This window comes from Podarcis tiliguerta (assembly GCF_965153285.1).
Source record: "Podarcis tiliguerta genome assembly, chromosome: 6".
Lineage (NCBI taxonomy): Eukaryota > Metazoa > Chordata > Lepidosauria > Squamata > Lacertidae > Podarcis > Podarcis tiliguerta.
In genome coordinates, this window is record NC_139539.1 from 21085653 (window position 1) to 21098725 (window position 13073).

Genomic DNA, 13073 nt, shown 5'->3' on the forward strand with positions numbered 1-13073 from the left:
AGCATACCTTACTTAAAGCTTTCAAGAAGAAAGGAGACTTTTGAGAGGGTATTTTTGCTGTAATATTCCCTATTGCAATATTGGAATTAAGGGTGAATGGTGTGATGGGAGGACAGGATTTTGTCCAACGAAGTGGTTAGTTGTGAGGGGGAGGGGTAATAAGGAGGGATTAAAAGAAGTGAAAATAAATCCTAAGCATGTGGGAGAATTTATTTTGATACTGCCATTTTTCATATTTCCCTTGCCTTTGAATGTTAAAACTATTAAAAACTAAGGTTTAATTTAATGGGGCCACATGAATCTGAGAAATATTCCAATTACAGCTTTTACAACTAATAAAACAAGGCACACAAAGACTTATCTACAATTTTAACAAATTTGGCATACAATTGCTTTGTACACATGCACTATGACAAAAGCTGCACACTGCAAACACCAATAATGTAATATGCTAAGTAATATAATAAAAGCTGCCTTATGAACATTTGATTATTTTCACAGCTACACTGCCTTTCCAAATGACATTAGTTCTTGCAAAGCATTATTCCTGACAGTTTTTTCACAAACTAGCTGATGCAGATATAAGAGCATTTATCTATTAACTGACCAGCCATGAAAATATTTCCCCTTAAAAGGGAGATGTTCCAAACACACACCTCTGGTATTCAGTTTCAGAGCAGCAATTTGTCAGTTCCTTGCTGCAATAACGATCCCTTTCATCCATAAGACAGAACACATCATTCTAACACTTTCAGAACTGGTATCACTCAAGGTCTTGATGAAAACAGGACATACAATTAACTAAAAACACACAACTTGTATCATAAAAACACAACAAAAAAGGCTTTTCCTGTCAGAGTATCAGCTTAGTTTGGTAGTTCCATTCACATCCCAAAGGAAATATTTAAAACTGCCCCAGAAAAAATTGCAGATCTTCTAAGTATGACGTTTTTAGTATTACTAAGGCACTGCAATTTGCATGAACTTCCTCTTTTGTCCTCTTACATTTTTAATAAGTGAATCAGGTTTTAAAAGAGCACATTCTGACTCATTAATCTCAGAACAATGTTGTACTAGTATAGCCTGTTGTACTAGTATAGCCACAGATTCTTCAACTGATCTCATTCAGAGTCCCACCCACCCCCCATTTTAGTTTGGATTATTTTAAAAAATTAAGCATACATCTGTTTCAAGCAATTAAGCTTTTTAAAGCTGACAACAATTTTTTCCCAAACTTCACAATGGCAACACTACTATTGTTGTCAGGAAGCTCAAGGATTCCAGAAAGATTTGGGGTGGGGGAGAACCCCCAAATAACATAATGGCATAACTTACCGATTGCTATGCTGCACCTGCAAATGTTTTTCTTGATACCTTCTGGGTCCCCCCCCCCAATGGCCCTTCCCTCACTAAAATTAGGTTTGAAAGAAGACTTCTGCTGTGAACCACAGAATGCCTTTTCCCAAGTTTACTTGCAGTGCAAAGGGGCATTTTTTGGTGTGTGAAGTTTGACAGCTGCAGAGAGCCAGCACCACGATTAGGCTTCAGATAAGCCTTTTGCTGGCTACAATAGAAAGCCTTATTACAATGGAGGTGGGGTGACAGTAGGCAGTTGCAGCTTGGAAGGTAAGGGTTACCACTCCCTTCCCAGCTAGACAGCACTCCCAAAATTTCCCCTCTGCTGCTGCAATTAGACTTGGAAAGAGTTTTCTCTTGTTGAAGGGTGGGGCAGTGATCTTCCTGGAGATTGCAGCTGCAAAGGGAAGGTTAATTCTTGTTTTCCTAGCTGCACAAGTCCAGGAAGCTCACCTTTTCCCCATTAAGCTTTATAAAAAAGTGAACACCTCATAATACGTTGGTTCATCTCAGCGTTCTCAGAAAAAGCTTTATCTTTTCAGAGCCCTCATACTTAAACGTAAAGGGACCCCTGACCATTACGTCCAGTCGTGGCCGACTCTGGGGTTGCGGCGCTCATCTCGCTTTATTGGCTGAGGGAGCCGGCGTATAGCTTTCGGGTCATGTGGCCAGCATGACTAAGCCGCTTCTGGCGAACCAGAGCAGCACACGGAAACACCGTTTACCTTCCCACCGGAGTGGTACCTATTTATCTACTTGCACTTTGACATGCTTTCGAACTGCTAGGTTGGTAGGAGCCATCATACTTAGGGCCTGATAATTTCATAATGCTGCCCAGCTCAATCAACCATCCAGGCTCCCTAGGGAAATGGACACTTCAACACATGTTCAGCAAGTTCATAAAGAGGCTCCTGTGGTTGCTGAAGCCATTTCCACCTCCAGAGTTGGTGGCAATTCAGTTTCAACTAAAGATTCAGCTCACTTCAGTTAAAAGTAATACCTGACTTCCACCAGCTACTGCTGACTTCCGGTCAGTGCTGGTAGCTTAGTTCCTTTAAGAGTAGATTACTTACTGCTACAAAACCCACATGCTTTTACTTCAATACTGTGCAGGACAAAATGATGTGACAACAATATGAATACAGATGTGAAGTTGTATGGGGGGGGGTGGAGAGCAAGGAACAGGAGGACATCCGCCCCATAGAGCTAAATTACATGTTTCTCCCAAAAAACCCTGAAAGTCTACTCCTCACACAGCTACAATTGTCAGCACTCATAACGAACTGTAGTTCTTAGAATTCTTTGGTGGAGCCATGTGCTTTAAATGTATGGCATGGATGTGTCCAAAGTCAGTGACTGTGGTAGTGTAGCTACACCCATGCAACAGGGCCCCTTGCAGTTTGGTCAAAGTCTCTGTCCCAGCCAATTGCTTCACCCACAACAGCAAAAGTCTCTCTGCCTGCCAAGACAGCAGCTGAAATATCACTGCAGAACTAAACAAGTCAGCAGCTCTCCCTTCCCCACATGATTTTTATTTAGTCATCAACAAGTTTTGAAAAAGTTAGCTTTTGAAAAACTATTCCAAGAAATACATGAACATATTCTAGTGATAAACCTTCCATCTAGTGTTACTGAAAGCAGGAAGCTTAAACCATGGCATGTGATAATATCTTTGAACTTTGCAAAAATGTGCAGCTTGGGCACTTATGATTAGCAGCCCTGAATAACAGCATTAAGCAAGCATTTTTAAGTCTATCATTTAAAAAAGGTACTTCAGTCAAAAAAATCTTCTCCTATTTTTGATTATGATTAGGTATTTTTAAAATAAATATAATTGTGTGAACTGATAAAAGCTCATTACATCCTGTAAACATGTGTCATTAATCTTTTCATGCATTTGGTCCACCAGTTTAATCCTACAATGCTTAGGAGCTGAATACCTGCAAATAGATATACAGTCGTACCTTGGTTTGCAAATGCCTTGCAACTCGAACGTTTTGGCTCCTGAACGCCACCAACCTAGAAGTGAGTGTTCCAGTTTGCAAACGTTCTTTGGAACCCAAATGTCCGACAGGGCTTCAGATTGGCCGAGAAGCTGCGATTGGGTTTTGAACATTTTCGGAAGTTGAACGGACTTCCGGAACGGATTCTGCTCGAGAACCAAGGTACGACTGTATATAGTGTTAGCAGCTGGAAACTATTGCAAAGACCTACAAGTTTCTGTATTTGCATAAATTATAAAATCCCCTAAAATAAAATCTTCTATTTCTAAATTAGAAAGTAGCCAAGTAGCAATATCAAGTGGGTGTAGTCTTCCTTTCCTTTACAATGAAGTTTGGCTTTTAATAGCCAAAATATTTTCTGAAGTTACCTTAATTTTTGCACTGTACCAGCTTCAAGTTTTGGGGGCTTTCAAGCAAGATTCTCTATGTGTGTTTCTTAAAATGTGAGAGGAAGGGTAAGACCTTCACACAGGGCACAGTATGCGGCCAGTCCTAGATTGTTATATCCCACATACTTTACCTCTTCATCTCTTCCCTTGCATTTGCCTTTCTTCCCTTTGTAAAAGAGGTAAAATACAAGACACACACTCATGAGAGGGCTTTCTCCTTCTTGCTTTGTAGCAAGTTGCAGATAGGAGGTATTCTGTTTGTTTGGTTGTTCCTACCTTCCCAGGCTTACTGGAAACAAGAGAGCCCCACAAGCAGCTTTCAGGATGCTGTTCAGTTGGGGATTTGAGTATTATGAGCATCATACCCAGCAAAGCACTCATGGTTGCTATAACAAAATGTACATTTTGTATCCATATCAATAGGTCAAAATGTACTAATTCCTTTTTTACAATAACTTATCAGAACTGCTTATTGTATAACTGTAATTTATTTCATTTTACAGATATGACTTTAAATAGCCTAAATTTCAGCCACCTTAACTGATAAAATCTTGACTTGACTGATAAAATTAAAGGAAGAAGATTTTATTGTATTCAATAGTATTTTAAGTATTAAAATGGGTAAGACTCAGGAGTGGATTGAGGTCCCTTATAATAGCCTGGACAGCAAACCATTATAAGACACCTGAGTTTTACTAACTTTAATGCTTAGAATTCCTCCACCCACAATAGCCATTATACACCTTTTCTTCCCTCTTCCCCACATCAGCTACCCATTTGCCAATAAGTAGGAGGGCCTTCAGTTTCCAGACTGTCTTCAAATCATGAATTGGAAATAATGATACAGTCTGACATTTTCATTTGCCTACTGGTTTATTATTAGTCAGAAGTTCATGTTATGCAGTCAAGAATAATCATATGTGAATGCATAATTCATTTCTGCAATGCCAGACAGACAGTTAACAGTAAACCTGTAGTCAACATCCTATCAGGTTCTGGTTCAATAAAATTAATAGCCAGTTGGCCACAGAATAATCCAAGAATAGATACCCATAATATATAAATGCCTGATAATGTTTCCAAGATGTAGTGAATACTGTACCTTAGGACAAGGCTTAGCTATTAAAATATAACAGAAGAGGCCAAACAACTGGTGCTCATTGTAGAACACAAACAGAATACAAATACAGGTAACTTGCATCTTACACTTACTTAAAATATGTGCTCACAGCTTTACACATGTTGCAGAATTTTTTTTAAAAAATGAGGAAAAATTGCACACACAATGAGAAACTAAGAAAATGGTGCAAAAGTGACACACAGGGTGGGGTGGGGAGCGATGAGGGTGTGAGGACATAAAAAATGGCCAGCAATCCCAAAAGTCTTCATGAAAGTGTTTGGCTGTGGAAGAGGCAGATGAAGAGGGTGACTGGAGGAGGCCACAGAGATTTGTGGAGGTGTTTGGAGAGCTTCAGACCACAAAATGGGCCCAAAACACAAGGCATTACCATCATCCGCTGAAGTGGAGGGTGGAGGGTGGATCCCACACTGGAAGAGAAGTTGGCTCTACTGGACTGCTTCAGAGATGGCATATCTGTGTGTACTGTGGCACTCAGATGCAGCTGTAATTAGTCCATCATCCATGCCATCAATGTGCATGAGAAGGAGATCTGTGAGGCTGTGGCAGCAAGCACACCACTGACTGCAAAGGTGACCAGCGAGGTGCAGGAAAAGGCTTTGGTGAATACAGGAGAAAGCACTGCACTTGTGGCTAGAAGGCATAAACTGGAAACGTGCTCCTATGGATGGTAGCATCTTGCATCAAAAGGTTCCAAGCCTATATGACCACTTCAGACTTTCCACCACAAATGGGGACTGGCCTACCAAGGAATTTAAAGCCAACCCAAGTTGGCTTAACAGTTTTAAGATCTGCTTCAACTTGAATAATATCTGAACGACAGGGGAGGCTGCATCTGCAAAGAGGCTGCAAAAACATACCTTGTGCAACTAAAGCAGTTACTGGATGACAAGGCATACCTTCCAGAGCAAGTCTTCAACACAGACAAGACAGGGCTTTTCTGGAAGCAAACGCCTTAGTGGACTTGCTTTGTCAAAGCTGAAAAAAGAACCCCTGGACAGAGCAACTGTGCTGCTCTGTGGCAATATGGCCTGACACTTAATACATTGGTCTGGTTTCTTTTTAGACAATGATAGCTTTATAACACACAGAGTGGCTCCCTATGCACTAGCTGCAAAAATAATAATAATAATAATAATAATAATAATAATAATAATAATAATGGGGGAAAGGAGTTAGATAAAGTCTCTAAGTTGTTTTGGTGATTTAATCTGAAATCAAGCTGAATTTAAGCTTATTAGTTCTCTGGTAACTTCTCTCTTTTTCATTGTGGGTGTTGGTTTATTTATGGATGGATGTTCTGTATTATTTTATTAATGCTATTGCTACAAGTCTGTCATGACTTTTGGCTAGAACAATAATCTTATGAATTTGAAACTTAATAAAGCTAGGCTTGCTAAACAGGTCTCAAAAAAACCCATGCCCTAAATCAAGAATCTGCTTCCTGTGCTTTGGCAATCCAAGAAAAAGGTCTGGGTGACTTCTTCATTTCTGCACTGGTTCCACAACTGCTTCATTTCAATAGTGATGTGTTATCATGAGGAGAAACATTCTCTAACATCAAACTTAAATCCTCTAATAGTGCAAACTCATTTCCAGTTATGAGGAACTTTTAAAGCAAATTATTTGCAACTAAAGAAGAGAATTAGATGAGTGAGCAATTATTATAAAAAAAGAACTGAAGGCACTTTATCATAGAAAATGAATATTCAACAGAAAAGCTTAACCATCATTTATAAAAGGGTGTGAGTTTAATACATAGTTCAGGGCTGCTAAGGAAGGATACACAAAAGGATTTCCTGTTTTTGTGGATATCTGCCTTTAGTCGGTTTGAAGCTTTGTGCATAAAGCTATTTGAAACTGGCTACCATACCTAACATTCTTATTTCAAAGATTCAAGTTTACTCGCAGGGTATTACAATGTTATTTTAAATGCGTAACTATTGTTTTTAGTTGTGCAGCTAGAACTAGTATTTATATATTTAAAATATTCAATGGTAACAAAATATGCAATAAGCAGGTCTTTAAAATAAGTTGCGAATTAAAGATATTTCAAGTAGTTTTAATTGAAAAATAATGTGTTATACTCATTTATATTAAAACAAGATGAACCACTGCAATTAAAAATTACTTTCATTTTTACTCAGACTTGGCTGGAATCCAAAAACCACAAAACTATTGCTATGCACCCAAGAGGGCTCTGAATTTATGCTTCTAAAATGGCAAACCATTTTTGAAACTGAGGAAGCAGTTTGAGCTAAGCTATAACATGGGGCTTTGCAGAGACCCTCTAGAGAAACATAAGATGCCAAAATAGTATGAAATACAGTGGCCACATTAAGACATTAACACTAAAGATGTCCACAAGCCTACATCCCACCCTTCTCCAGTGCAGTCATGAGGCGATCCAAAGAACTTGCTTCCATTTTCAACTAACCACAGTTTGTTATAGCCAAACCAGACAAACTGTTGTTACCTTTAACTATAGTTTGTCTGAACAAATTAATTGTGCTTGAGCCCGGAATATCTGGATATGCCATAGTTATAATCTTCCATGGTCCTAATGTTTGCAAATTTAACAAATCAACTGAGGTTAGCCATTTCTAATGTGTCTGTTATGTATCATACAACTTGGAAACATTTAAATTAAGTCAAAAGTTAGGTAGGGTACTTACCACAGGAAATCTTGCCCTCCAGGACATAAGCATATGTTTAAAACACTTTCTGAAAGAAAGCAGTGAACACAGCGTGTAAGAACTCTACAATTTTGATACAGCATTGAACACAGATTGTGTATGTCTTACTCTGAGTTACTCTGTCCCAACTAAAATTATAGTTGCAGAATTGCAAAAGGTCTCATGTATATGCAGGACAGCCCCCACCCCCAAATTCCAACAATGTCCGATACTTGCTGCAGTCCCCACACACCCCATCCCATTTGTTTATTTATAAAAGTATTTCTAGACCACCTATCATAAAAATATCAGGGCAGTAAACAACAATTAAACATTATTACAAACAATATAAGTAAATGCCTAATTAATTTTAAAAATGGCAGAGACCTCCTGGTATAAAAGAGGAACCTGAAAGTCAAAAGAAGGAAATTTGCTGATTCTCTGCTGTAATAATATTGTGCAGCAGGCCACTGGCGACGCTAGATGCCCGACTTATAGAAGCCAGTCAAGCCTCTGTAACATGAGGGGCTCCTCCAGTTGATCTCAGTGATCAAGTTGGGTTATAAGAGCTCAGGTCATCTTTATTGTACCCTGGTCCCATGTTGATCAGAACTCTGAATATTGGCATAAGAACATGGGCTGATTATCACACATGTGCGGAGTTCTGTTGCACTCATGCCCTGCTTGTGAGTTTTCAATAGGCATCTGGCTGGTCACTTTGAGAACATGACACTGTACATGATGGGCCTATGGTCAGATCTAGCTGAGCTCATCTAACATTCTTAGGAAATATTCAAAATTAATTCTGTTATTGTTGTATACCACCAGTATCAACTTACATATGAAATGTTTCAACAGGTTTAGTAGACCTAATTATAATCACTGTGACATGAGAGGGATTTGTCATGGTCGTAATTCACTGATGGTTTAGACTCTTTACTGGTTTCTCCTTTCCCAAGTTGTAACAACTATTGTTCAATAAGGTACAAGAGGCATTTAACTATTTAAGATGCTTTCAGAAAGTTCAAATGCCTGAAGAGCACCAATTGCAATTTTTTATTTCTTAAACATATTTCTGCAATGTAATTAAAAAGTTAACAGCCAAGGGTCACAGCGACAAAATACAATATCCATTTGCTAGTGAAATACATTTCAAATTAGAGAGACAAGAGCTCACTTTGAGAAAAAGTCTGAAGCCTCAAAGCAGTCTTGCAAAACATTCCAAAGCTTTAGCCTTTGGTTCAAGACAAACATATTTCAGCTGAAAATAAATGCCAGACGACTTCTGCCTTCAGATTCAGCAGACAGTCTTGGAATAAATCCTATAACTCAAATGTTGCTCTGGTGTGAGCAATGTGGAAGACAGGAGGAGAAACAGCGGCAAAGAAAAGAACCTGATTTAAGTCTGATCCCGTGTTTTAATAGCACATTTCATCTATTTATGCAGACTAACTTGGCAACATAGATTTTATCTGGCAGTATCAAGGAGTAAAGAGTAAAGCTACCACATATATTATGAGTTTGAGAAAAAGTACACATTAACAGTGGAATTCAGTTTTGTGCTATCATGAACATGCTGTCTGCACAAGCACTGCAGCTTGCCAAATGGAAGGATTCCTCCACTCACATCCCTGTGCACTCTTCTGCTGCTCTCTTGACCCACACAGAACAAATTTCAGGGGGCATGGGGGGGGGGGGAGAAAGAGGAGACAGGGAAAATCTCTTGGGGTGGCAGAAACTTCCCTAAAGGCTTGGAGCTTAGAAAACAATTTCCTCTTCCAACCGCAGGAGCAAAAGGGTGGGGATTTAACTTGCTAAATCACCCTTGCATACTGGCAATATTTCCTCTTAGAAATTACAACAAAAATATGTTTAGAATATATGGGAGGATCTGGACTACATGCTGAATTAATTTATGGTGCTACTTGGATCTAGCTATCCTCTGTGTCCTCTCATAGCCACATGACATTTACACATTGAAATTGCTTGTTAAGACCCTGCTGGACTGGCTCTGACCTGAGTGTACAATGAACTGACTGACTGAGGGTGTCCTTTGCAAACGCACCAAAAAGCAACAAAAGGCTGAATCCTGAATCCTAACTCACACCTAGCCAATCACAATGAAAGAGGTGCAAATGGAGAGGGTGGTTTGGGCTGTCCTGCTCAAAGGCTATTTCTGTTTGGGAAGAGCACTTGAAAAACAAGGTGTGGCATGGGGAACAGTGTTTGAAAAGCAAAAGCCCAAATACCCCTTGGGCATCCAGACCCAGTTATGAGATTCTTTTGATTCCGGCCATTAATAAATAAATTAATCCAGGAAGACCCATCAAGCTATCATCAACTGGTATTTTATATGTTAGATCTGCCCTCCTCACAAAACCACCTGGAGAAGGGTTTCCAGCCTATTAACAGGGAAGGTGGAAATGGGAATACAGAATACAATTACAGTGGTACCTCGGGTCAAGTACTTAATTCGTTCCGGAGGTCCGTTCTTGACCTGAAACTGTTCTTAACCTGAAGCACCACTTTAGCTAATGGGCTCCGCGCTGCCGGAGCACGATTTCTGTTCTCATCCTGAAGCAAAGTTCTTAACCAGAGGTACTATTTCTGGGTTAGCGGAGTCTGTAACCTGAAGCGTAAGTAACCTGAGGTACCACTGTATACCTAGCAGTTACAAAAGAAGAGTAAGAATCAGAGGGCTACAAAATTGCTATGGTGCTGCACTGCACAGGAGAAAATGGTTTAGAAATATACAATGTTCCTAATATCTATGCAGAGCCAATGAACAGGAAAGTAACAGAAGCCCTTAGTGCAGGAATAGTGCATGGTGCCCTTCAAATTTTGATGGACTACAACTCCCATCAACTCCAACTATCACATCCAGTTGTCAAGTATGATGAGAGCTGTAGTCCAGCAAAAAATGTGATCCCAGGAGAAACCCTGTTTTGAGTTGTTCCGGTTCTGGGAACTTCCTTGCGATGAGGCAGCAGGCGTAGAGTCTTGTCACAACATTTAAGGGTTAGGTCCCAACATTGTGAATTTGGGGTATCTACAGTTCTAATGCTCAGCTGCAGCATTGTTTCAGTATTTTCAACAGGAAGCTCAAAAAGAAGCTCTTGGAAAACCCTAACTTGTCTCTAGCACAAATAATTAACATCTGCAAAGCAAAGGTCCTTATCAGGGCTCAGAGAACAGCAATGGCTGCAGAAATAATTATTTTTGCCATTCAGCACAAGAGCCCAGAACTTCTTGAGGAAGAAGAAAGTCCCTGAGGCAGGCCTCTGCAGCAGACAGCCTGGTAGCTGCAAAAGACAATTTCCTGCTGAAGATATAGGTGTGTCCACAAGCCCAGGCAGTGCAAAGATTCTGGTGAAACCTGTAATGAGTGTGCAGAGGGCAACTCTTCACTAAACGGTGCAAGACACAACTTACATGTTCTTACCTCACCAGAAAGGAATGCCTCACTTATGGAAGCAATTATTACATGCCAGCGAGCAAAGCAAACAGAAACCGATGTGCCTGGTATAGCAGTTATTGTAGTATTATTGTTGTTGTTGTTGTTGTTGTTGTTGTTGTTGTTGTTGTTATCATCATCATCATTATTATTATCATTATTAACAACTGAATTTATATGCAGCCCTATAACTGGAGGTCTGTAGCTAACATCCCAGATGCTTTTAAGCCAGACATGGAGCTAATGCCAACACAATTCCATGGGACATTGCACAATGCTTGCAAGATGATTTATTCTCAGCAAAACAAATGTGACACCAGTTTTATTTGTGGGGGCAACAGTCAAACTAAGAAGCACTATCATTGCTCCTGTGCGCATGGTTCCAGCACATAAAATTTAACCTTCTATATCAAAGACACTGGAAATCCACCACTTGGCAGACTGGCCAGACGTGCCTTGACTTGGTTCAATGCATTCATGGTATAGCCCTGCATTCCTCAAGCAAGACAGAGGACCTCTTCAAATATTTTTGAGGGCTGCGGCACATTCCATGAGTGCATCACATTTATTATGATGAACAGCAGACAACAGATTCGATGCTGAACCCCAACAAGAGAAAAATATTGTTTCTGTGGAAAAGGGGGCAGGCAGGTTTGGCCCACTCCCTGGTCCTGAATGGGGTAATTGTGCTCCTAAAGGACTAGGTGTGTGCATCCTTGGGGTCATTTTGGACTCACAGCTGTATATGGAAGTGCAGGTTTATTCTGTGTCCTGGGCAGTTGTTTACCAGCTCGATCTGGTATGTTGGCTGAAACCCGACCTGGCTGTGCACTGTCTTGCCAGAGTGGCACATGCTCTGGTTATCTCCTGCAAAGACTACTACAATGTGCTACCTTTGAAGGTGACTCAGAAACTACAACTAATCCAGAATGTGGCTGCTAGACTGGTGACTAGGAATGATCGCTGGAACAATATAACACTAGTCCTAAAAGAATTACATTGGATCCCAGTATGCTTTTTGAGTACAATTCAAAATGTTGGAGCTGACCTTTAAAACCCTAATTGGCCTTGGCCCTGCTGCCGCTACTGCCTCTGCTCTGCAGAGACCTTGCATGCCACATCTGCCTCCTGTGCCATCCCCCACCCCCAGAACCATCCTTGCTTCTCCTTGGCAGCAGCCAAGCGGAAGCCCCCGACTCGTGTGTGTGTGTGTTTCCGGTGCTTTTTTCTACTAAAAGGGTGGTGGTATTCTTAATCTTAAAAGAGGTGTATTAACTTTGCTGAACATCTTTAGAGTTTGTGAATTTGTGAGCAATCCTCTTACTGCTAAATCTAAAGATAATTTATGATTATCAAATGATATCACCTCAACCATTCTAAGAGCTTCTTGCCTCATCCTACCTCTACCCTTACATAAAAATCTTTAGAAATAGTATTGCAAATATGATTTGTTCCCTAGCTGCGTAGTTTGTCAACAATGTTCAAGCACTTGCATTATTTTGCACAAATTGCTTTAAGCCATGTAGTCACTTTCCTCTGCAGCACACCCAAAATCTGCTCAAGAGGATTGTCAGACCCTTTAGAACAGGGGTCTGCAACCCACGGCTCCGGAGCCGCATGTGGCTCTTTTACACCTTTGCCGCGGCTCCGGGGCAGATACTAGCAAGGGGAGGAGGCGCATTGTGCGCCCCGACAGTCCCCACTGTGGCGGGCGCTGTACTGGCTGTGACGTCGCATGGGGGCAGTGCGTGCGTTAGTCACGCACCGTCCGGACGTTGCCCGCCCGCCCGCTAAATTGTAAGGGGCATGTACGCTGGTCACTGCATTGAAAGGGGGCATGTACGCTGGTCACTGTTTTGAATGTGAGTGAAGAACACACACACACAAAAAGGTAACTTGTTAATTTAACTTTTATTTCTATGAGGAGGAGTAATTCTGAGGGGTCAAACAAAGAAATAATAAAAAAGTGAGAAAAAAGTTATTTTTATAATGATGAGTTTTGCGGCTCCCAGTTTTTTTTCTTCGGAAACGGGTCCAAGTGGCTCTTTTTGTCTTAAA

At 40.5% G+C, this 13073-nt stretch overlaps 1 protein-coding gene across 37 annotated transcripts in view; it reads right to left on the bottom strand.

Annotated features, from left to right (window-relative positions):
- Positions 1-13073, bottom strand: part of NCOA3 (nuclear receptor coactivator 3) — a 103893-nt gene that overhangs the window by 44596 nt on the left and 46224 nt on the right. For 33 of the 37 annotated variants that reach the window (XM_083446716.1, XM_083446736.1, XM_083446710.1 and 30 more), the window contains one exon: positions 7562-7610. The exons of the other annotated variants lie outside the window; for them this stretch is intronic. The gene's annotated coding sequence lies outside the window, so the exon portion shown is untranslated. The remainder of the gene's footprint in view (positions 1-7561; positions 7611-13073) is intronic. 37 annotated transcript variants of the gene reach the window in all.